The sequence below is a fragment of the Labrus mixtus genome, chromosome 9 (assembly GCF_963584025.1).
Source record: "Labrus mixtus chromosome 9, fLabMix1.1, whole genome shotgun sequence".
Classification (NCBI taxonomy): Eukaryota; Metazoa; Chordata; class Actinopteri; order Labriformes; family Labridae; genus Labrus; species Labrus mixtus.
The window spans coordinates 22,556,248-22,579,722 of NC_083620.1; the positions used below are offsets into that span (position 1 = coordinate 22,556,248).

General features: G+C 43.6%; 1 protein-coding gene across 3 annotated transcripts in view; it reads right to left on the reverse strand.

Moving 5' to 3' along the window:
• The window catches only part of robo2 (roundabout, axon guidance receptor, homolog 2 (Drosophila)), a 289,279-nt gene that overhangs the window by 85,038 nt on the left and 180,766 nt on the right, over positions 1–23,475 (reverse strand). The gene's annotated exons all lie outside the window — the stretch shown is intronic.

Here is a 23,475-nt window from a genome sequence, read left to right on the forward strand (position 1 = left end):
AGTATGACTGCAGATGAAAGTTTAACAGCCCTCCCAAGGCCTCTATACCTCCACCCCCCCCCCCACCCCCCGACGGAGCTACATGTAGGAAAAGCTGGGCCTTGCTGCCATCTCTGCACAGGGCCTCGCTGGGGCTCATCAAACTCCTCAGCTGCTCCTCACTCAGGGAGCCCATCTGGTGCAAAGAAACCCCAAAGAAGTGGCAACACTAGCAGGTTGCTGCGTTGCCTTCATTCACACACACACACACACATATTTGTACAAGTGCACCGTTCCAGATAACCTCACTCCACATCCGCCCCAATTTCTACTGTGCCGTTTTTAATTTAAGCCAATTAAGCTGATTTTCTAGATGTTATTTTCTCTTCAGCGTCCTGCTCTTGCTGCCTCTGCACTCACCAGGATCCCAGCTGGGCTTAAACACACACAGACGGGTCCTCAGAACAAATATTAACTGCTCAGCCTGGGAGGATTGTGTAGAATCCATGTTTAAGTGTGTAATTTGGGGGGCATGAGAACACATGTTGGAAATCCTGTTAAAGGCATTAGTGTTAAAACAAGTGGCGCTTAGCATTTGTGCTAGCTGTCATGATCTCAGTATCTCTATCAAGATCCTTATCGATTGAGGTTCATTCTGTGTTGCGCAACATCAAGATGTCTTCATTCAATGAATACACTTAAAAAGGGGATATGTTTGAATATCTATTTCTGTTTAAGTTTTACTTACCTGAATGAATGAAGGCAAAGCAATTGTTGATAAGGGCACAGCGATGACAAAGGGATAGTCAGGAACACATAAAAAAAGAAAGAAAACAACATGTTAGTTAGAAGCAAACAAAAGCAGCAACAACCTTCAGTAAGGAAGAGAGCAATGTAAACCTTGCAATTTACAAAGGTCTAAGAGGAACTCATGCAACCAGGGGTTACTTGTAGAACGCAGAGCTGAAACAACTAACATATTCCCTACTCTTCTTCTACATGCCTCTACCTCTTCTCTCTCTCTCTCTGCCCCTGAGTCACCCCATCCTCCCAGCTTTCCTCCTGACATCTGCTAATCCCCAGACCTCTGACCCCAGGAAATTTACTCTCTCAACCTTGACCATTTTCTTTCCCTTTTCCCTCTTTATGCCTGGCGGATCACCATTATCCATTATCATTCCATTGTCTGAGGCCAAGAAAAACAATTTAAATTCCCGTGGACTGACATCCACTTGCAGGCTAAAGGCGATGGTGGTTAATAACAGGATGTTGGGCTGGAAGGTGGTGTCCCGCTGTGGTTTGATAGCTTGGCAATGCAATTCTTTACCAAACATTCTAATAAGCTATGTATAGTGCCTTTGGCCTAGCAGAAAATAGCTATTTATCACATATTTTATGGCTGTCAAAGACATCCTTCACACTGCCAACATATATTTGTGGAAATTACATTTTACTTAATGCCTACAGACAGCAGGAACTTGATGAAGCTTACACAGCGTGTTGCTTCAGCTGGGTGCTGGTAACGGGTGTCAAATTTGGTGAGACACCTGATAGAAGGCAAACGTCTGGATATTTATGTAATTTAGTAAAAACTTATAAATCAATGTGTGGATTTTATACATCATTATCCACATTTAAGAATTGTATCCTTTCTTGAGTGTGAGTATGAATCCACAAAATAAATACCTGCTGGGGAGGGAGAATGGAAGAGATTTGCACTAAGCTTTTTTATTGTAAAAGTAAGTTAGCTGCCAATAGCCTTAAAATGTCAGTGGCAGTCACTGAGGTGTTATGCCTGTATCCCTAAAACTGCACCTGAGCCAACAATAAGATACATTTTAATCATCCTTCCATTGAACTCTTTGTCTAATTACTAACACTGATTGAATCTTCAAAGCTAATCCTCAAAGAGTAATTCTTTGTGTCAAAATGAATGAATGTAATAACAGGTATACACTACAAACTCATGCTTTTAAGGTGCCAGAATTTGGTCTGATTGCCTTTTTTGACAAGTTCTAGAAAAAAATGATTTGAAATAGCAGCTTTAGTCCATATTGCCTGTAAATTATGTATCTATAATTCCACTTAAAACAACTTATCACATCAGCTAGAATGACTTTGGCACTTAAATAAGCTATCTTTCTTAATCTTAACTTCATTCAGCATCGACCAACCTTCTGCTCCCCTAAAGTACAGGACCCCGACGCCCCCACTAAGGCCTGATCTGAGCAGATCAGAGAAACATCAGGATCCTTCTGTTGCTTATATGTTGTCTACCTTTGTTGCACGGGCAACCATCCAACTGTGTGGACTCTGACCCCTGGGGCAGAGAGGCCCTCATGCACCCCACTGTTCCTGCCCAGCCTCGACTCCTGGCACCACATGGCACACTCCCACATTTATTATTCATCTACTTCATTACTGTCCACATTTATTTACCGGCACACTGATGCTGCTAAACCCGGATGGGCATTTAGCTGCTCCTCGATAGAAAGGTGGTTCAGAAAGATGAAAAGGAAGTTGCACCATCCAGTGTCATTTTATTCAGCCTCCTCTCTGTTGAAGCAAAGATGACTAAAGTGGGGACTGAAGTGGAGTGCTGCAGCACACTGGATTTGTGTGGAAATTGCCAAGAGGATGCTGGCCTCATCTATCGTAGGTCAGCATGCTAAGCGCTAAGAGAAGCTCGGTCATTCCTAAGTAAGGATATCCAATCAATTCCAATAGGCCCCAGGGCAGTCACCAACCCGGGACTCTATGCAAGTGCTGTCTTTCTGCCTCCCAGTGCCTGTAGGCTGGCAGCTTATGTGTTGGGCTGAGCTCATTTAATTGCATGAGATAGGACCCAGTGTGGTTTGTGGGAGCATTTTTAAGGGTTAGTTGTTGTGGTTGGAGAGATATTCTCTGGCTCATAAACTAGAGATTAGCCTCTCAATGGGAAGGTATACAGCACTACTTTCCTGTGGGACTAAGAAGATATGAGTCCTCCATTAGCACAGTGAGGGAGGCAGCAGATTTAGACTCTCTACTGCGGGTGTTCTATGTGCAGCTGTGTGTAAGGAAGTGTTTGAGTGTGGCTGGATTTCAGAATAATTAGAGTTCAAACTTGACTTTGTGTTTCTGGACAAGACGAGAGGTATTTACTAATCTGCAAAGATACGTCTTTATCTATTCCTTCTCCATGTTCAAATCCAACATCATGTCAAGAATTTTAAGATCCTTCTGCCAACTCTCTTGGCTGAAACAGCTGAATTAAAACAAAATTAGAAAATTACAGACTTAAAAAGAAATATGACGCCAGTTTTTATAATTACACTCAATTTCTATCTTGATTATTTTTCCCATTTCTCATAAACCAGAGAACTGTGGTGCCCATGTTTATTTTGGATACCATCATAATAATTCAATGTGAGCGCTAACCCAGCCCCATAATGATTTCCCTTTTCTCTGCTGCTATTTCTGTGCAACTGGCCTGTGCCAGGCTGCTACAAGGCTCGGCTGACCACAGAGGAGTAACTCTGGTCTGGTTGTGGTTCTTGGACCAACTTCCATATTGGGAGTCCATTTCAATTCCAGCCATTTTCCTCTCCTTTCCACCCTTCACTTCACGTGGTCAAGAAACCAGCCCTACTCCTTTGGACTGGCTTTGTGGAGACCAAGCCACATTGTACTCACAGCTAACATTATCATTTTCAAAATGAAGAAACAGGCAAACAAGTAACAAATGTACACATACATATGCACTCTCCGTTTATTCTGTTTATATAATATCTGCTGTGCACATCTGTGTCTGTGGCGATCATTAGCACAAACTTGGAGTACCCGTCCTAAAACAAGCAAAGTCCATCTCTAAATGATCAAAGCCTCTCTGCTGTGGTTAAAGCAAAGCAAAAATCAATCAAAGCTGAGCCCACAGAAAAACACACAGAATGGGATGTTTCTCCTGAAGAAAGAGAGGAGGCCAGATGGAGAACAAAGCTAGAAATGTGAGAATTTAAACTAATTTGAAAAAGCAGTAAACACAATATTTCAGAATAGGGCCCATGTTCAGAACAGATGTCAAAGGTAATAATTCAAGAGCAATCACTATTTTGTACAAATTTAAGATTTAATTAATAAATCAGTTTCTGTTAGGTTGCATAATGCCCTGAATGCTTTTTTATTGCTGGTCTACTTCCAATAGCAGAATACATTTATCGAAATAACAGGACACTCAGCCCTTACACAGCCGCAGGCTTTAAAGGTCAAAGGTGAAGAAATGCATAGGGATGAGAGTAGGCCTCCATTAATTGCAGGACTATACATTACTGCAGAGTGAGTCAATATGTACACATTGTTAATCGATGTATGCTAAGACAGAGATTGACTTGAGTAGAGGCAGCCCAATGAAAAGTAGGGGCATTAAAATGACCCATAGCTGCATACATCTTTCCTAGACAGTTTAATGCATTACATCTTCTCACCTTAACATCTTTAAATTTCTTACTTTAATAAAGCTTAACTAGTCCAAGAGGAGGGATGTAGCCTAGATCACATATTTCATATGCGATATGGAAAAAAATACATTGTGTAATGGTCCTCCTCCCTAGAAAGCGGTGCAGTTTAATTCCTCCCACTCTCATATATATTATGTACTGCACTCCTGTGGGGATAAACCTGAGCAAGTTATGTTGTACTATAGCAATCTTCGCTTCGAAACCTTCAATTACCTCCCCAGCCCCCAATGCCCCAAACAGGATGCACAGCTTTCGTTAGGCCATAAAGAAGAGATCAACCGATTGAAACCCTCAGCATACAGTCACACTGGGTTCAATTATAGACCACTACCCGCTCGTCTGTCCTCTTAGCCCCACCCACACACGCACAGGGGGTCATTACCTCCACCCTCACCATCAGGCTGCTGGCATCCAGTTGGCCATGCAGCATGAGCTGTGGTGCCTACATGTGGACTGAGGGAGAAGTCATGTGCATTTTGTGAAGCTAAAATGACATCATGTAACACCGCAGCAAAATGTTCCAGCAGTCCTGCAGGCTGGAGAGCCAATTAGATTAGAATAGGGCAAAACTGTGGTTTCAGGAAGTCCCAATTCACTTAACATCTGCTGAAAGAATATGAGGCAGTACGTGGTAAACTTCATCAGCAGACAACTGATCAATCATCATAACTCAACCACGGAACATAAATAGTGAACACAATGAATGGCACTAAGAGCTCAACCCAAAATGTGTCCTTTCAAAACAATGATCGAACAGGATGCAACACCCTGCCATTCACTGTGTTAGGCTTCTCAACAGCTGAACCCATTTTTCCTTGGCTCTAGAAAGAACCTCCAGCTGCGTCTTGTGCCACCATATGCATGAAAAGGGGCCATCAAAGAACATATTTCTTTCATTCCAGGCAATTTCCCTAATCCCTGATGAGCTGCAGGGGAGAGGAAAACATTATGGATGTGGGTTAGCAGGTGGTGGAGAAGGGATTTTGTGGGTGGTGCATGAGTGTGCGTGTTTCAATGTGTGCAACATGAGTTTATCTGAATAAATTTGCAATATTGTGAAGCCTTGTTTAATGACTGAACTTGAATTTATTTGGTATTCCTTTTTATTCTCGTGTTTGTGCCTGTGAGCATGTGCATGTGTGGATATTAGACACACACAAGCCCCTGTCCCCCTGGAGGAGGGACTGAGGAGCCTTGAAGTAGCTCCCAAGGATTAGTTCATCCAATCTTTTACTAATCGCAGATAAAATTCTTTCCACTAGTGAGTTCTGCACAAGATTCCTCTCTCTTAAGACTCCTCTCACTTCAGCTGAATGAGAGAGGGCAGAGGAAAATAGCGAAGACGCATGCTTCCTTTCTTAAGAAAATATTGAAATCCAAACACTGGTTACTGCTGCATCTAGTTAAGATACAGTCGCTATTGTTTCTCTAATATTATAGCAGGTGACGGTCCAGTGACTAGTGGCCCTTGTCTCATATTTCAGGTCAGGCACAGCAGGGGGGGAAATGCCCTCCAGAAAGCAGTCAGTCCAATTTCCCCACTTCACCACCAGCTAGCTCCTGACAGCTCTGAGATGTGGGCTGCAATAACGAGGAACAGCAGCAGCCCACAATGTCAGCATTTTCCTCATGGTGCTTTGAAAAACCTCTGGTGCCAAGGGCAGGCTTGTTACAATTTAATAAGTGTCATTGTGGGGCATTATGTCAACTGCACCACAACGCTGCAATTTCGGAGCAATGCATTTGCAGTCCTTCCATGGATAATCTTTGGGAAGCAGGGTGAATTTCTTCCTCCAACCATTCATTTATGCAGTGGTCAACTGAGCATGCCATTTTTTTCAGTACCTCTCTGCTTTACATTCACACATGGAAGCTGCCCAGACTACTACTGTTTGCAAACAACAGAAAACACAACTGGGAGTTCAGGTCTCCATCCAAGTAGTGGTTGCAATATATTGCTCCCTCACTTTCTCCACCCATATTTCCAGAAACATATGGGAGTCAAATTGGGGACCTTCCTGTCCCAAGCTGACTTCCCTTGGTTATTCTTACTTGTTTTTTTTTGCCAGAGATTTATGACTACGTCGATAGAAAAACATAGCAACCATTTCCGCAATTCCACTGAGTCAATTCAAGGAGTGTCTGGGAGGAATATGGAGTGCAAATGTAAAGCACAGGCAATATATAAAAAGCAAAATATTCCCTTCAAATGGTGTCAGATACAGAGGAGAATTTTATTGACTCTATGGCAGAAAACCATTCACGCAGTGCATGTAAGACAACAGCAATCAAAAGTGGCCTTTCAACAAACTCGCTCTTCTACTACACTATTGGAACGCTAGCTACAAGGGAGTTTCCATTACTTTCTGGCAAAAGATCTTGGCACTGACAATAAAAGGGGGGAGGGGAGAATAAGGAGTCAAGAAAAAAAAAACTGTGAAATCTGACTGGCTGACTTCCAAGTCTCCTATTCTTCTTTTTATCTGAACCCTGCCCTCACACTCTGCCTGGCTGCCTGCCAGAGAGACTGTTTTATTATTCCTGCTCTTTTTTCCACTTCTCTACATACTGTCTTCCTCCTGCTTTCTCTTTGATTCAGGTCTAACCCTCTTTGCTACTGGGTTCTTTGCAATATTCCCCAACACACCTTCCACAACAAATGGTACTCCGTTAGTCACTTAGTCTCTCTCTGCATAGTCCCAACATGCATCTTCGTACCCACACTCATATCTAAAACTCTGAAACTAGTTAAACCCCAAATGTGACATTTTGCTACATGCAATAACAGAGCCATTCAATAATTGACAGGGGGAAGGTTTAACAAATTGTGTCCTGTTTGATGGATTGGATCAATTTGCACTTCCTAAGGCTTCAGTTGTGTATGAGGAGGATCCCAAGTGTGGGACAGAAGAGCAGCTGGGGGTGCTTAAAGAGCGCTTCTTACACTGCCTGCCAGTTTCCTTTTTCAGCATTCGGCGGAGAGCGGCAATGATTTATGAAGCAAACAAATTTGAAAATGAGCGCACACCACTTCAACATGCCACACCAACAAACCTGCTGATGAGAGACAAAAAGAGCAGAATGTGCAGCCTCATAGACACACACACACTTCTGTCTCCAGGGGTCTATAGCTTCTATGTAGCATGTAATTCTCCATTAAGAAGATGAAGTTAATTCAAGCTTGAGACAAAGACTGGAGCACATCAGTGTGGCACAGGTGCAAAGCCACAGTGATCACTGAATGCAGGTGTTACCAAAAAAGAGCATATACAGCGGTACAGGTAATAATACTAGCAAATCATAGAAAGAATGAGACAAAGATTATTTACTGAAATTATAATGTTTGAATCATACATCATCCCAGTTAGTCAGGTTGGTTTTTTTTTGTAGTTTTTCAAACCCATCATGTCATGCTGGCACCCCGCAGGAGGGGAACAAGCGAAAAGCAGGAGACTGTCTGGTGGGTGGTGTGATGGGTGGGAGGATGAGGTTGGAGCGGGTGGCAAGAATATCAGCTCTGTTCTTTCCCTCAGGGCTGAGATATGAGGAAGCAGCAGGGAGGGGAGAGCAGGTGCATGGGAATTCAGAAATCATTGCATATGCATGGTACTCAGACTTATACAGCAAGCTAGAGCTTAAGGAAAAATAATGCACAAGAGGGTCAGCAAGAAGGGGATATGAGGGATTGGAGTGGAGACAAATTGTATATTATTTGACCCCATCTAGGCTTTGCAAATCCAGTCAGTCTTGCTCTCCAGACTAACTAAGGTTTCAATGGGGCCTCCATCGCACTACAAGCCACACTGGTCCTTGTGAGTCGTCCCTCATCAACACTGGAACTAATGTGCTTGAACAAGACATCTAATGGTTTTTGCCACTATCAAAGCCCTGCCCCTGGAAAAGGCCTGCTCCAACAGGGGCCCCGCCGGCAACAACATGGGGAGACAACAGGATTGGGGGCTCCCTATGTGTTTAGATCACAGCACAATCACACAGGGGACACAATAGGCTGCTATCATGACAAGAGCTAAATTGAGGCCCCACAGACCCCACATTGAGATCGATGCAGGATATTGTAGATTTGAGTTTTGCAGAGACAATTAATTTAAAGAATTGTGTTTTGTTTTTTTTGTTTTTTTTTACAATTGATCATGGCCCTCAGAAACTATATTAAACTGTGTACCAATGAAATCTAGCACAGTCAGCTGAAGCAGAGAGAATCAACAAATCAAACAGCTGGAAAAAAGGCAGAAAAGATGTCTCTTCTTCCCCACCCGGCAGTGTTATAACCTTTTAAATCGTGTTTGACATTTTTAAGTTGGAGATTCTGGAGATTCTGGCAATATCCAAGCTCTGATATTAAAACCAGATACTGGCGGTAATCTCATTGCTTTCTTTGATTATTTGCAATATGACACCCATCCCCCTTGTCCTCAGCCACCACGTAGCCTCTCGCTCTCCCCCTGGAGACAATCCCTTCCCGCCCAGATTTGCCCTTGCCCTGACACTGGTTGCTAATGGTGCTGCTGTCAAGGCAAGGCCAGTGGCAACAACAGGATGAAAAGACCCGTCTGTTGAGCTTCTTTTGGATAGTCACATTTTATGTTCTTAAGGGACGAGAGGAGGCCTCTGTTTCTTACAGTGCAGTTAATAAAAGCCTGTCCCTTACTAACAGCTGCTAGACATGACTGTTGGAGTGACTGACTAGCCGTTGGAGTGTCTAGTCGGAAACTTGCATTCACCCTGATTGGTCACGCAGCTTAATCAAGCATACAGATGAATATCGAATCACAACAGTGTCAAACATCTACGGCGCAATGTTTTACCCACTGACAGGCGGCTCTGATAGATTGTCACACCGTTTCTGATTTATCGTTGCTCTTGATAAGGGTGAAGTCAAATTAACTGTCAACACTCGGGGGTTGTGTGCGTGCAGCCGTAGTGTGAAGTCCACAATCTGGTGGCTGCTACAGTGCAAGGGCAAACGTCAGGCTGTGGGAGCAGGTGGGAGACCACATCCTGGACTTGTGCAGGGACATGAGAGGGAAGGAGAGAAGAGGTTGAGAGGCAACACAACAGGTTTTTTAATTAGTGTAACACAAATGTCTTCATAATGAGGCCTAATCACCTGAGCATGGCGGCGACTATACTGCAGTGCTACGCTAACTGACTGGTCCATGCTGGAGCAGAGACACACGGGAGAGAACCCCAGATGGAGAGAGGGTTTCCATAAAAATGCAAAATGAGAAGAGCAGGAGAATTTCTGTGACTGAAAGGTGTATGACAGCAACCGCTCTGTGTTGCGTATGCGTCTACTCTCTAGTGGCACAGTCAGGTGTTGTACCTCGGATTAGAGACTGGTCTAATTGGCCCACTGGGCAAACAGGAAAGGGCTGAGGAGAGCGCTGCTGTGACAGCGATTTCCTCAGCAAATAAATCATCTAGTCTCTTTCCTCATCAAACTGCGACATCTCAACACGTCTGTCGTTAAAGACAAGTCCGCTCAGCTCGAGAGACATATTTACCAGCGTTGATTTGATTATGGTTATTATAGATGGAAACACTCCGCAGCATCTCCACACATATACAAATCTCCCGAGGTAGATGTTACTGCATTAGAGCACTATGTGGTTTGGTTGGTGTTTCATAATTAAGGGAATAAATTGATCCCTATAAAAAAGCACATCTGAGATTTAAAGCACAGCAAATAGAAAAATAAGTAGCATTTCTTGTTTTCTGGTAAACATTATAGTCACACAAGCAGAAGCTTTTACTCCCACAGGTGTGTGTGTGTGTGTGTGCGTGTTGCCATGGAGAGCGATTTGTGGTAAACTAGTGTCTAGCAGGGACAAGAAGAGGCTTGTTCTTGTCTGCCAGCATCATTTCCTTCTGTCTTTGAAAAGTGGCTGTGGCAGGAGAAAGACCACAGGGATGTCCTCAGCTTCTCCCTGAACTGAACCCTCTCATCACGGCTAGCTAGATAGCTAAGCTTTAAAGAGAGAACATCCCCACTATTCGCCACTTTCCCGGATTATGCCACCGAACAACCGGCAGCAGTCTGGTGCGTGGAGCCCAAGACGGAGGGTCATCACATTATGTCATCAGAGAAAAGCTGCCACGCACAGACGGAAACTGAAGTCCGCAACCTACCACTTAGTGAAGAGGCACGCTGAGATTTAGATTGGATGGGTTCAAATTATACCCAAGAGCTGGCAGCTTAGTTAGAGGGAGGATTAACATCTACTTCACGTCAAGAGCTTTCTGGTTGTAACATCCACAAGAACATAAAACCACACACAAACACACACACACACACATTTTTATTTTAGTTATCCTGAACAGAATCAGAGCAGGGCCAATGGCAAAGCTGCTCACTATATTAAGACTAAAACCCATTTCATAAACCCACTAAAAACATTTGGAATCCAGGCCACAACGTCCAAGGACTCCTTAGGAGCCTGGTGGATGGTTCAGAGAGCTGGTGCATCATGGTAATCGTAATAGTATGAACTGAATTTTGAATTATTAGTTGTCAAAATAATGATTTCAACAAGAAGCAAACAGAGAGGATTGTTTTCAAGCAGATCAGAAGCTGGTGAAGGCGACGAAAGCTTAGCTAGCGTAAGCTGTGCACACTTTGGTGGAGTATAAACGAAAGCCTAATCTCCACAGAGTGCCTCATAGGGGTTAAAACAGTGAACAGTAAAGCCTGGTAAACATCTTTGGCTTCTTCGCTAATCAGCCCTTACCCCTCACCCCCCCACCCCCCTCCTCCTCCTCTCTCTGTCTCTCAGAGGAGCTGCCACTGCCAGGGCCACCATATTGTCATTAAAGACCATGCCATAGCAAGGGAGTGCAAGTAACCCCAGATCCACATCTCAGGAGGCCTGACTGCTCCGCTGAGGACGGCGCTGAGTCCCCCGCAGCAGGGATGCTCACATCAAGGCGCAGATAAACAAGCAGAAACACAGACTGCCAAGCAGACAGACATATGTGTGCACATTCATTATATGCTTCTTCAGAAGTGAAGACAAAAAAAATCTGTTTTTAAGGTTTTTCCTTTTATCTCTGGAGACAGACTGTAGAATGGATCAGTATGCTATTTAGCTCCTCATAACACCTAAAACTGGATCCTCAGCTGCGCGTTTTCTTGGAAGACACCCAAAATGCGGGTTTTCAACTAAAATCCCTCCCGCAGGCTTTTTACCAGGAAGGCTGGAGATTAATTGATTTCAAGCTGTATAGTCCGCTAAAGAGAAGGGTTTAAGCAGCAATAGAACAGAGCCTCTGTCTGCCTTGAACTATCAGTAGGATCTGTCTCCAGTGGATACTAAAAAAACTGGAGGCAGGGCCGTAAGACAAGGAGGACTATAATCATCTCCTGCATATGTGTGATGTGCGGGAGATGGGGCGACGGCAGTGTCTGGGTGGTCGAAAGGGAGGAGAGAGAAAGATACCGGGAGGCTGAATCCAAAACGAGGGGCTTTTCAGCGGACTGAAAGCGCCTGCATGTCTCGAGCAGATGGACTATTGTGTGTTGAGTCCTGGGGAGTGGGTGCCGAGAGTTTTCTTGTGCCCAGGGTGGCCCATTCTTTGTCCCATACTTCACCTCTCTGTCTCCCCCTCGGCCTTAGGCTTTGTTACACTCTGTTTTGTTTGCTGTTGTTTTGTGCCTCACTATGTATATCACTTTTGTTGAACTTTTCTCATACAAAATAGAGAGATTGTCTTTTTTTTCTGTTTTGCAGGGAGGGGTCATTTTTCTCTGTTTTCTGAGGAACAAGTCGGAACGCCGGTTGTGACAGGAGAAGAATGCTGAGTCGAGCTGTTGCAGCCTGTTCGGTGTCTGTCCCTCCCTAAGGACTGAATGTAAAGACCTGCACATAAATCACCAGCCACCCAAACAGGCAGGGAGGAAAACAGCCACCAGACAATGCAGTTGATTACAGCAGGAACCATCATCCATATGCACCACCATCACCCATGCATATCTGACTATCTTTGCTGCCTTTGTAAATCCTACCACCGCACAAGTAAAATATCTTCAAAACGACAAGGAGACAGTGGAGGATTTTCTTTTAACACCGACTAGATACAGAAAAATATAGCCTCCTTTTTGCAAAAACACGTGCATGTGTCATCATGTCCAACATATGTGTCCTATTTATTCTCAGCACATTATAGAGAAGTCTGTCTTTACTTTTCCCATATGGTAACATTTTCCTGTCCCTTTGTGGTTTCTCTGTCTTGCACTGTTAGAGTCATTAATTACATCACTATTCTAAAGACAAGTATATCAGCAACATTCAGAGGGATCCCTTACCGCACTTAGAAACATTTCCAGGAACACCAAAGACCCAACATCCTTTAACCCCCCTCTACTACTGAGTCAAACATCCCAAAACTGGCAGGACTTGACAAGATGTTCTGACATCATGTTGTTGGGTAACCCCACAAAATCCCCCATACCCGTCAGAAACACTCAAACCGGCTTTGGGGTTGTCTGCATGAGTGGAACGTTATGGGGTTGAATAAGGTGGGTGGCGTGAATAATAAGCCAAGGTCTCCCCGTGTTACCTCGAAACCAACCCGGAGCAGGGTAAGAAAAGGGTAGAGCCCAGAAGTTGGTTTTATAAAAAGGGCCAGGCATTATTTATGACTCCCTATAAAAGCTGTAGTTAATTACAGTCTTTTAGACTTATAAATTACAGATTGTGAAGCTCCTGTTATAATTAGAGCAGTGGAGGCCGGGCCTGGGCTCAGTCTCTGGGTTAGGAGGTGGAGAGGAGTTAGAGGCAGGGCTGCTGGATGAGGCATCTTGACTGATGTGGTAAAGCCAGGCCAAGGAAACATCCCCAAACAGGGCCCTGCCTGCTGCATGTGGGAATACTGGGGCTACTCGCTCCAAGAGGCTCTCTAATTCTTATACCTCTCTGTCCTTTACCAAGCTGGGACCGCCATGGGGGGGCTGCTGGTCAACATGTAGTGTGAAGTCCGCATGACACTGGCAATGCACTACAGGCTTTTAACTTTGATTTTTTTTGTGAGCAAAACAAAGGCTTTCTTTTGCTCAAAAAGCCTTCAGTGGTACCGGTAAATCAAATCAGTAGCCCTGTGTGGCATATATGGGACTATTGATTGTTTTTTTTGCAGCAGCTCAGTGAGGAAGAGCCAGACAGGCAGATAGACAGTGGGATGCTAAAGAGGGTTAATCCTAGTTGTCCCCTTACACTCATTAGCAGAATTATCAATGGCCTTTCTCAAAGCCAAACTGCAACATGTGTGGACAGAGAGTGGACTCAGTGTATTATGGAGATTTCCCAACAGCCAGGGCATGCCCTGAGGATGTCCCTTATGTCAGAGGTCAAATCAATGGCCTGCCGTAATGCACTACGTATTGTCTTCTATATCATTTAAGGTATTAAGGTGATTTTGATGGCCCTGCAGCACTTATACTCAAAAGCATAAGAGATTAAAAAAACATGCAGAATGTTTCAGTTCCATTTGGAAATAATCTGATGGATTTATTGTTCACTGTGTGTGTAGGGTTGTGTAGGAAAGTAGAATAAGCATGTGCACTAAATCTGTGGGTAGCTTAGTCCATCTGGGGCACAGGAGCCAGTAGGGAGATCAGCCTTGCCATTTCAGGTTTGCACACATTTGTCTTGAGTGCCGGAGGAAGAGAAGTAGGTGTGATGTTACACCATCACCTCACACTAATGCCGAGCTGAGAAGAAAGTCCCTCAGGTGGGAGTGAGTGCGGAAAAAACTACTCCGGTCTACAGGGCATCTTTAGAGGCTTAGTACAAAATGAGACTAATCCCTGGGATTTTGCCTTGTTTGGAGAAAATGTCAGAAAAAAATACCTTCACAGAAAGCTGTTGATTGTGTGCATCTGTTTGAAATCAATAAAGAATTCACTGCTTAGTGCCAATAAATTATAAACATTAGAAGTCATTCCGGCTCCTTTATTTTATGCATTCATATTCTTTTCAATCCAGTTATTCAGCATGGGGTTGTTACAGCTGAATTTTGAATCAATAAGCAGCATAATTTAGCACAGCTGAGACAGCGGGAGGACATTGTGTGTCTGAGTGAAAAGGCGTCAATCCTCACACAGTCTAACAGCCCTAATCAGTAGTCCTCTACAGCAGAGTGGATGCACATCTTTCTTGTTTCCACATCATTTCTGGACTGAGGAATTCAGGACGGATGCTGTGAATTAGCCATAAGGGCAGTGTCACCAAAGACAGATGCCAGCCTCTGTCACCACAGCCCCCCTTCATTGCTGATTGCGACCCCCAGCCCCTTCCATATTCCTGTCCAATTCCTGAACCTGGCCCTCGGCTACAGGCCTTCTCTCATTAGGGGCGCTGACAGACCCTGTCCTCACCCTGATCCCTCATCATTAGAGCATGTAAATCTCCCTGTCACACATACAGGTACACACATACATACACACACACCTGAGGATGATGATGGGGTAATCACATTCACCTGAGAAATAGGAGCCACTAACCCCAGGACCAAGTAGAAAGAAAGGTTCATGCAAATGATAAATGTGAACGAGGGAAGGATTAAGACAGGAAATATAACTATATGCACGTTCAAATGCAATCATGCTAGATAAAAATGCCCACATACTGACAGTTTTTTTCTCTGATCCAGTGGCATACACCATAAACATCTAAAAATGTTAGGCTGCCCACATAAAAACACAAAAAGACGAAATAGAAGAATAGAAAAGCAGTGCTTGTAAAGAAAAGCAAAAGAGACAAAGCAAGCAGTGAATCTGGAGGGCAAGCATCTGGTGGGTCTCGCCTGGATTGGTGGACTACTGCTGCTGCATGTATAATTCAGACTAGCCCTATCCTATCCTCTCTTCTTCTCTCCTTTCCTCTCCTCCAGCTATGTAAACGAGCCCAGACACAGCATATGGAGACAAGGATAGCAGGCGGAGGAGGAGAGGAGAAAGTGGGAGCAGAGGAGATGGATAGATTGTTTGGGGGGGGGGGGGGGGTATGGAAACAAGGGCTGGTTGGGGAAATGGGATGCTAGAGGCATGGGGATATGTTAAGGAAGAGGAAAATGTGAGAGCAGGTACCTCAGGATGTAGATGAGCAAAGTTGCAAAAGAATAAAGTGAAGGTGGTGTGGAGATGGGCTTGTGTGTTTCCAAAATGCTAGCCTAAATCTTTTTTTTTTTCCCCCACATGTATTTCACAGCACAAAAACAGGACTCCATGCTGACAGTGTTTTTTACTTTGCGCTCTAAAGAGGCCGTTAAAGGAACATCACAGTTATTTCAGCCAGATCCCTTGGGACACTTCTAGTACCCATTAGCTTATTCAGCGAACAGTTATGAGTGTAGGTGTGAGTGAGGTGTGCATGTCTTCATGTTCATGTACTGTATATGTTTACATGCATCTGTGTATTTGAGTGTTAAAATATAAAAGCAGTGAGAACTGGATAACTGCACTTACACCTGGTTTGTAGCATTTCTAATGAGCACAGAATAGAGCAAACCTTACTTTGCAGTATCAGTAAAATCCTAGAGCTATTATGAGCAGTAAGTTTTAAACACAATCAGTTGTATCACCATTTTCCTCTAGTATACATTTTACACTTCTTGAAATAATCCCAAAATATGACTTACCTGAATGATGAGATTTGGGTGAGGCAGCGTCATAGGCAGGAAAGCAGGAGGAAAAGAGAAGAGACAAAAGGGAAACATTAGGCAGAGTACTGGGGCTCAAAAAATGAAAAGCACTGTGAGTAAGCATTTTATGTTCACTCAAATATATTCTGAAATCCCTAATCATTTGAATTATTTGACATTCCTGCCACAAATAGATAAAAGGGGGAAAAAAAGACTATTTTAAAGAAATTTCATCAGCCTGTTTTTTAATTCTGTAAATGTAAGGTGCACTCTTAAAAACAGGCATGGATTGGCTGAGATACAAAGAGATAATAAGAGTAAAAAAAAAAGAGATAACAGAGAGGAGCAGAGGAACAAAGCTGAGACTGAGAGAAAGAGAGAACGGCAAAGGCAGAGCAATCATTAATGCAAATGACCCCAGAAGGCAGATAGACTGAATTTATCGGAGGTTACTGCTGTTTTTGGAGGGTGTTAATTGTTATTCATGATACTGGGACTGGGGCCAGTTGTTTTTGAAGTGCTGGATCAGGGAGGGATTTATTGACCATCGCTGCTGGGGGTACAGGCCCACAGAGGGATGTCAGCCAGAATGCAGGAGGACTTGGGGGGTGGGGGGTTGGGGGTCAGGGCTGGTGGTGGGAAGGTCAAACATCCAACCTAACACCTTACACCTGGGTCTTCCTGTCTGAAGCTATGCAGGCGCACCACTTGTATACACAGCAGACAACAGGGGCATCTGCGTCTGCTGCTTTTTTTTTTTTTACCACTTCATCAGCACTTGACCTGAAGACTTGGACTCTTGAAACAGCAATAAATAATAATAAATAACCACCTTGGAATAAAATAAATCACTCCGCTATGGTACTTCAAAAAAAGACAGACTGCTGAGATTCTATAAAAATTCATCAATCTTTTTCAGGATCCCAGTTGTGTATGTGTATATTTCTAGCACACACAGGCACATATCATTGCCTTATGTGTCCACACAAATAGTCTGTATTCTTGGAACAATGCGTGCATGTATGCATGTGCACAGACAGAGGAAGGTTCATGGAAATACCTTTGCGTCTGTATGTTGCTAATTGTAGAGTGACAAAGCTGGGCCCCCTCGCCCCCCTTTCAAACACACACACACATACTTGCATGAGTACACACATGAGGACAGAGTCTGTCAACAGGCGTGTCAGAGCAGAGTAGTCCTGACAGCCACTCACTCACCACCAGTGCTACTGCACAGCGCTAACAGCATTATCTGCATATTAGCATTGCTATCCAATAATATTTCCTGTCCAAGTCTCCTCCTGCTTTGCCCACTCCAACCTCCACTCCCACTCATTTTACTTCAGATGATAGATAGATAGATAGATAGATAGATAGATAGATAGATAGAGTGTACACAGAGGAGTCAGAAGGAATGACCTCTCCCTGTCTATAAAATGACCTACTTCAAAGGAAACAGAGTCAGAGGGAGAGAGGGAAGACATGAGCAGAATCTGAAAGGATAGGCGGGTAAATAAATAAAGAGCCCTGCTGGATGATAACATGACAGTGGCCTCAGTGTCTTTTTAACCACTAAGCAAATAAACACAGGGACAGGCAATGCTTGCTGGCAGGTAAGGCAGGGAAAAGTCCAGGTAAGAGTCCTAAACTAGATAGTATCAGGGAGCATATTGCCTTAGCTTGTTGCTAGTATTATCTCTGCTAATCCCTGTGATCCACTCGTCTTAACAGGGTATTTGGGCTTGCTCAATGGTTTTAAAGAAAGTTGCAACATGAAATTGCTTTAAATTGTGTGTGTTCTGACAGGAGTGGTATTTAGAGGATAATGCACTTTTGTTGAAAGGGGTCTGATCTGTTTGTTTTTGCAGAACAGGATAGCCAAAACATGCCAAAATGATGTCAGCGGCCTGCTCTGTGATGAAACTATTGTATTGTGATGATGCAATGTGGTAAAATGACAGGTGAAATAATCTGCAGTGCCTTTTTTTTTTTTTTTTTTCCCCCCCCCCCCTCCTTGACTCTCTGTGTCCCTCTCGCCACTTGACCTTGCCTAACCCACCACTGGGTTTTCCTCTGACAGAGGGGCAGCCAGGCAGAATGTATTTGTCTGAGATCAAAAGGGGGAAAGGAAAAAAGAAGCCAATGGGTGCAAGCTGAGGAAAGATTGCATATCCAGGCGTGAACCCCAGGACAGGCACACAGGTCAACAGACTTCCAGCACTGAGCTTCCATTCAAGCAAACTAAATTCACCGGTGCAGATCATTTTAGACTACTTGTTTGAGTGAATAACAACATTTTGTAACACAGTTCATTTAATCTACATATTGTGACTTTTACTCAGGCATCTTTAGTTTCATCCTGTCCACTTATCCACCATACTAATGAACGCACAGACTCAGATACATGCACACATACATCTCGGACTCTGTGAGGTGTGAAGAGCGTGATGGGATCATAGCTAGCCGTAGCCTCTCCTCCAATTACGCAACAATCTAGCCTTGTCCTTATCTTCTTTTTAAAACACCTGGTTTGGAAATGATGCAGAAAACAGCAGGTTGCCCACCAGGCCACATGAGCTAATCCCGGTGCACTGGAGTGTGTTCACTCTCTTGCTTTCGTAAATACTAATACACTTCTGTGCCTTGCGGGTTCATGTACACATTTGGCGACACCTCCTCAAAGGAGGCGTAGATTCCATATGAGTAGCTGTGTCCGTAGGTTGAGTGGTCTATCCTTAGGTCACCTCTTAATAGGTCAGACATGAGACCTAACCTTTTAAAAGCACTACACAAAATACCTAGTAAATGATGCACACAAAAGAAAGCTTTTACAATCTAGTGTGGTTAAGTGTGCCATGACTGGAGCGTTTTCAGCGTTTACTGTGCAAACTTTTAATGAAAGTAATAATGCCAGCAGTATTACTAAACATAAAACCAAATGAGCCTGCAGTATGTTAAGTTTACCTTGTCATATAGCCTTACTGAATTAAAAAAAAAAAACAAAGCATACAGGGTTATTAAAAAAATCAATGGGGAATCAAATTGAATTTCAGTCAACATCACCGTTCTTATGCATCAGTCATCGTCAACCCACAAGTAATCTAATGAGAATTAACACCTCAAAAATAGCTTGTGATTTCCATAAGTTAATCAGGATTGAAAATGACTGATGGCTTTAAAGGCAGCACTAAAAATACTGAGCAGCCCAGAGGCCTGCCTTTGATCCCAAAGCTCAAATTAAATTGATTCTAACTGTTTCAGACAGCTTCCTCTGTGTCCTTCAGATTCAAACAATGATTTCATCAGGCTCTCATCACAGGACTCTGCCTAAAGCTATCTGGATGGAACCCCTGTTTCTTGATCCTTCCTGTGCCAGGAGGAGCAAAATGTCTCCGTCTCTCTAAGTATAAATAAGTGAAGAGTGAGGGTCGCCCGTCTAGAGCGGAGCAAATAAATGAATAATAAAAAAAGGTAAAGTGAATGTCAGTCAGCAGGAGTGTATCGTTTCAGATGGCTGCAGTATTCAAAGGGCTTCTTGTGGTTTGGGTTTGTTGAGTAGATCCCTGGCCAATCAAATTCTCCCCAAATTGTAGTCTTGGTTCAGCACAGCATACGAACCAGGATAGTCTACAATTTTGGATGCCATCGCTACAGCTTGACTAACAAGGAAATGAGCGGAGTATTTATACCCAGAGCAGCTCCAAAGCAGCTGTTCTTCATCCTGTGGCCGACACTCACATCTGGTGTCAAGGCCCTGAACAGACCCAAATACAAAGGCTGTTCTCTTACAGAGAGGGATAGGTATCTTTTGGCATACAGTCATTTCAATATAGCCTCAGGGCTGCAGTGACCTCCCATCATTCCCTCAGCTGAGCACCTGTCTTCAGTGTATCGAAGGTGCTCCCCCAACACTAAGGTGAAATGGTATAGGTCTTTTTTATTATGAGGATTAAGAGCCCCTTCTCCCCCAAGATTTTTCTCAACCACCACGCCTCCTGCACTAAATTACTCCTCACAGCATCACCCTGGCTCCCATTAGCCCTTTCAATCTGCCTGCCTTCAGCATGACGAGCCCTGGAGCTATAGAGGATGGTAATGATCTGTGTACACTCTACAATGTACAGCCCCCCCCCCCCCCCTTTCTTCCTTCATCACCCCTCTCTCAAATATCTACCCTCTCACGATATGTCCCGCCTCGAAACCTCAGCGCTGTATTCAAGATTCGCCCCGGTATCTTTGGTAACCCCATGGCGTGGACTCGACGCGCACCAAATTGAAGTGGGCTTTCTTTATCTGCCACGGTGGCAGAGGGGGGTCTTCAAGAAGCAATCCTCCAGCCCTATCTCGAGACCCCGCTCAGTCTCTGAGCAGACACCCCCATCCATTAGTGACGGAGAGGGGTGGAGACCCTGTAAATTATAGACGAGTTCTTCACAGTGAACAATGGTGCATCCACTCTGCATTCACCCCCACATCTGCATTCCTCTACAGCCCAAGACTCAACCTTTCAGACGGTTTTCCTAAACATAAGAACCCAGCGGATATATAAATAAAAGACACATGGTTCAGATTTAGTACGATCAATCGACCGTCTACATGAATATTGATTTACTACAAGGCATAAAAAGGATATCTTTAAGAAGTCTCTGCACTAAAAATAAGGCTTTGCGGTGGATTCTTTGTGCAGTGGTTGACAATACCAGCTAACAAGGCAGATCAGATATGTCGGTATATAGCAGAACAAGAAGCCTGAATCATCCTCAGTTTTCTGCTTGATGTCAAGAAATGAATGGTGATTATGAAGACTCATCTCTCTGAACTAAAATTAATGAAAGCTCAAGATAATGACTTGAAATATTATCCGTCACCCTCATTCTCATTTGCAGAATGAGGCCATTCGGAAGCCGCCATTAGCAATAATTCTTCCAACATTCTATTTTATCTTGAATAACCCTCAAAATCATTCAAATCAGCTGAAGGAGTGTTGGGATGTGGCACTGGCTGTGAATAAGGGTGTGTCCAGCAATACCTGTTTGGAATGGAGCTCAGCCTCTGTAGCCATAGCCACGCTGCTTTATTCCCAGACTGTGACCAATAGATTGTCTCTCAGAGAAAAGTGAATTTAGGATGAGGAAAAGTGAGAGCGATTGAAAGGTAAGCACAGCATGAAGCCGCTGCTACTGAAGTCTGCAACATCCCTCCACACTGAATTCCCATTCAGCGCTCTCTTCCTCTGTGTGTCCATATGATTCATCAGAGACCTGTTATTTTAATCAGTCTCCTTCTGTCTGAGTTTTATTCTGAAAAAACACATTTTATTTCCATGCATTGCATTAGTCTTGATTATGCATTGTGAACTTTATGACCATCAGGTGAAGATGTAGTGGTGAAAGGATGTTAAACAGAGCAGAAATTAGATTCCTTTACTCTCCACATCCCCCCTCTGCCTTGTTGGGTTATATTCCCCCTAGATGGGCTTGCGTCTAATCCTCAAACACTCTGTACGTGTGTATCCATTAGTACTGTGGCCTGGAGGCCTTTCTATTGCCCCTTACCCAGGCGGTATACACCCCCCCATACTATCCATTGGCGAGATCAGGTTCATATTATATTGGTGAGGGAGACAACATTTCTTATTTATTGAAAGGCAGTCTAGCATGAAAGAGTGTTTGCAGACAGGCCAGTGGAGTACCTGACCCCCCCCCCCCCCCCTTTTCTATCAGATCACCCTGGACCCCAATAACTTCACGTTCCTTTACTGTGAGAGGAGGACAAAGGAGAAGATAGACAGCAGCTTTCTTAACCTCTCATTCGCCTCATTGAACACTTTGACACACTATACTACTGTATCTGTGGCCAAGGAAATCAGTACAGCTAACCTGACTATTTGAGGATTAAAAAGATGAGAAAGAGAACTGGTCAAAGACTTAGAGGCTTGATATTTGAATTAAAACCAGGTATCTTGAAACATCTCCATCTAATATTTGTATCCCTATTTACAACAACATGTTAAAACTGTTTAACTAGATTTCAGATGTATTCTTCTCTCCATACCTTTTAAAATACCTTCATTTTCAGTCCCTTGGCTACGCACCACGACTTGTTTTTTCTCAAATCAAATCCATTGTGACTTATTTACCACTGAGCCATTTTTCCACTTTAGTAATTTGCAGCTTATTTGTAACTGCTTCTCTTTGACATTGACAAAGAAAGGGCAGGGGCCATGCTGTCCATACTTCAGCAATTTACAGCAAAACATTTTCTCTTTTTTTCTTAGGAGTTTCAAGGGTCATTGTGGACAGCGTATTGGAGACGCACAAAGACAAGAACTACTTGGTCTGACTATTCATTCGTGCTGGAGGACGGTGGAATGATGAGGAGAATGAAGGAGGACAAAGGGGACATCTAGAGAGATAAAGACGGGAATTTAATAGGCAAATAAAGGAGAAAGAGGAGTTGGGAAAATTAATCATGACCTTGAGAAGACCAAAACATGTTTGAGCAAAACTGTGTGAGCAGGTTATGACAGAAGTTTTGTGTGTGATAAAGGGTCATTGTTGAGTTGTTTTTATGATAAGGTGTAAAACGTCATGTCAAGTCCCTGAAAAGTATTAAAGTACACAGAAGCCTGTTCCCAGGAAGAATAAACCACACCAGAGAGGAGACACATTATCTTATTAAAAGAGCTAATGGGAGGCAGATTGCCTTTAACAAACTCCAGGGACAAACAACTGAAAGTCAATGTAGTGCTGCTTCACATACTGTTAGCATTAAGGGCTTTATCCTGTTGACTATTTTAATGCATCCTTCCAATCTGTGCCCTCACTACCCATGAGAATGGAAGAAGTCTAAGTGGTGCCAACACAAGGACTCTCTGAGTGAGTGTGTTATGGTGCTCCTGGCACTATCATTCACCTACAGGGGTTAAAAAAGAACAAATGAGAGATTGCAATGAGATCAACAGTCAGTGGATGTTTAAAAAGATTGGGAAAAGGGCTCTGCTAGCTCTCATGTTACCATGTATTATGTAAAAGCACTTACTCTGTCCTTTCCACTTATTTCAGAAGCACAGCTGGTTCCCCTTCCCTCCCCGAGAGTCCCCGGTTTCACAGAGAAACCAATGGACCTGACTGCTGTTTCTGCTCGACATGATTCTTTACCCGTTCTGTAGATCTTCACTCGTAGTCCTTTGTTCAACAGAGCCACTCAGTGGAGAATCAATGCTGAACAAAGAGAGTCTGGAAAGAAATGGCTGCAGGAACACTTTTATATTAAACACCCCCTGCCAATTAAATACTGTTAAGAATTTGCATGTTGAATTTCAATGTGCTGAGCAGGACCG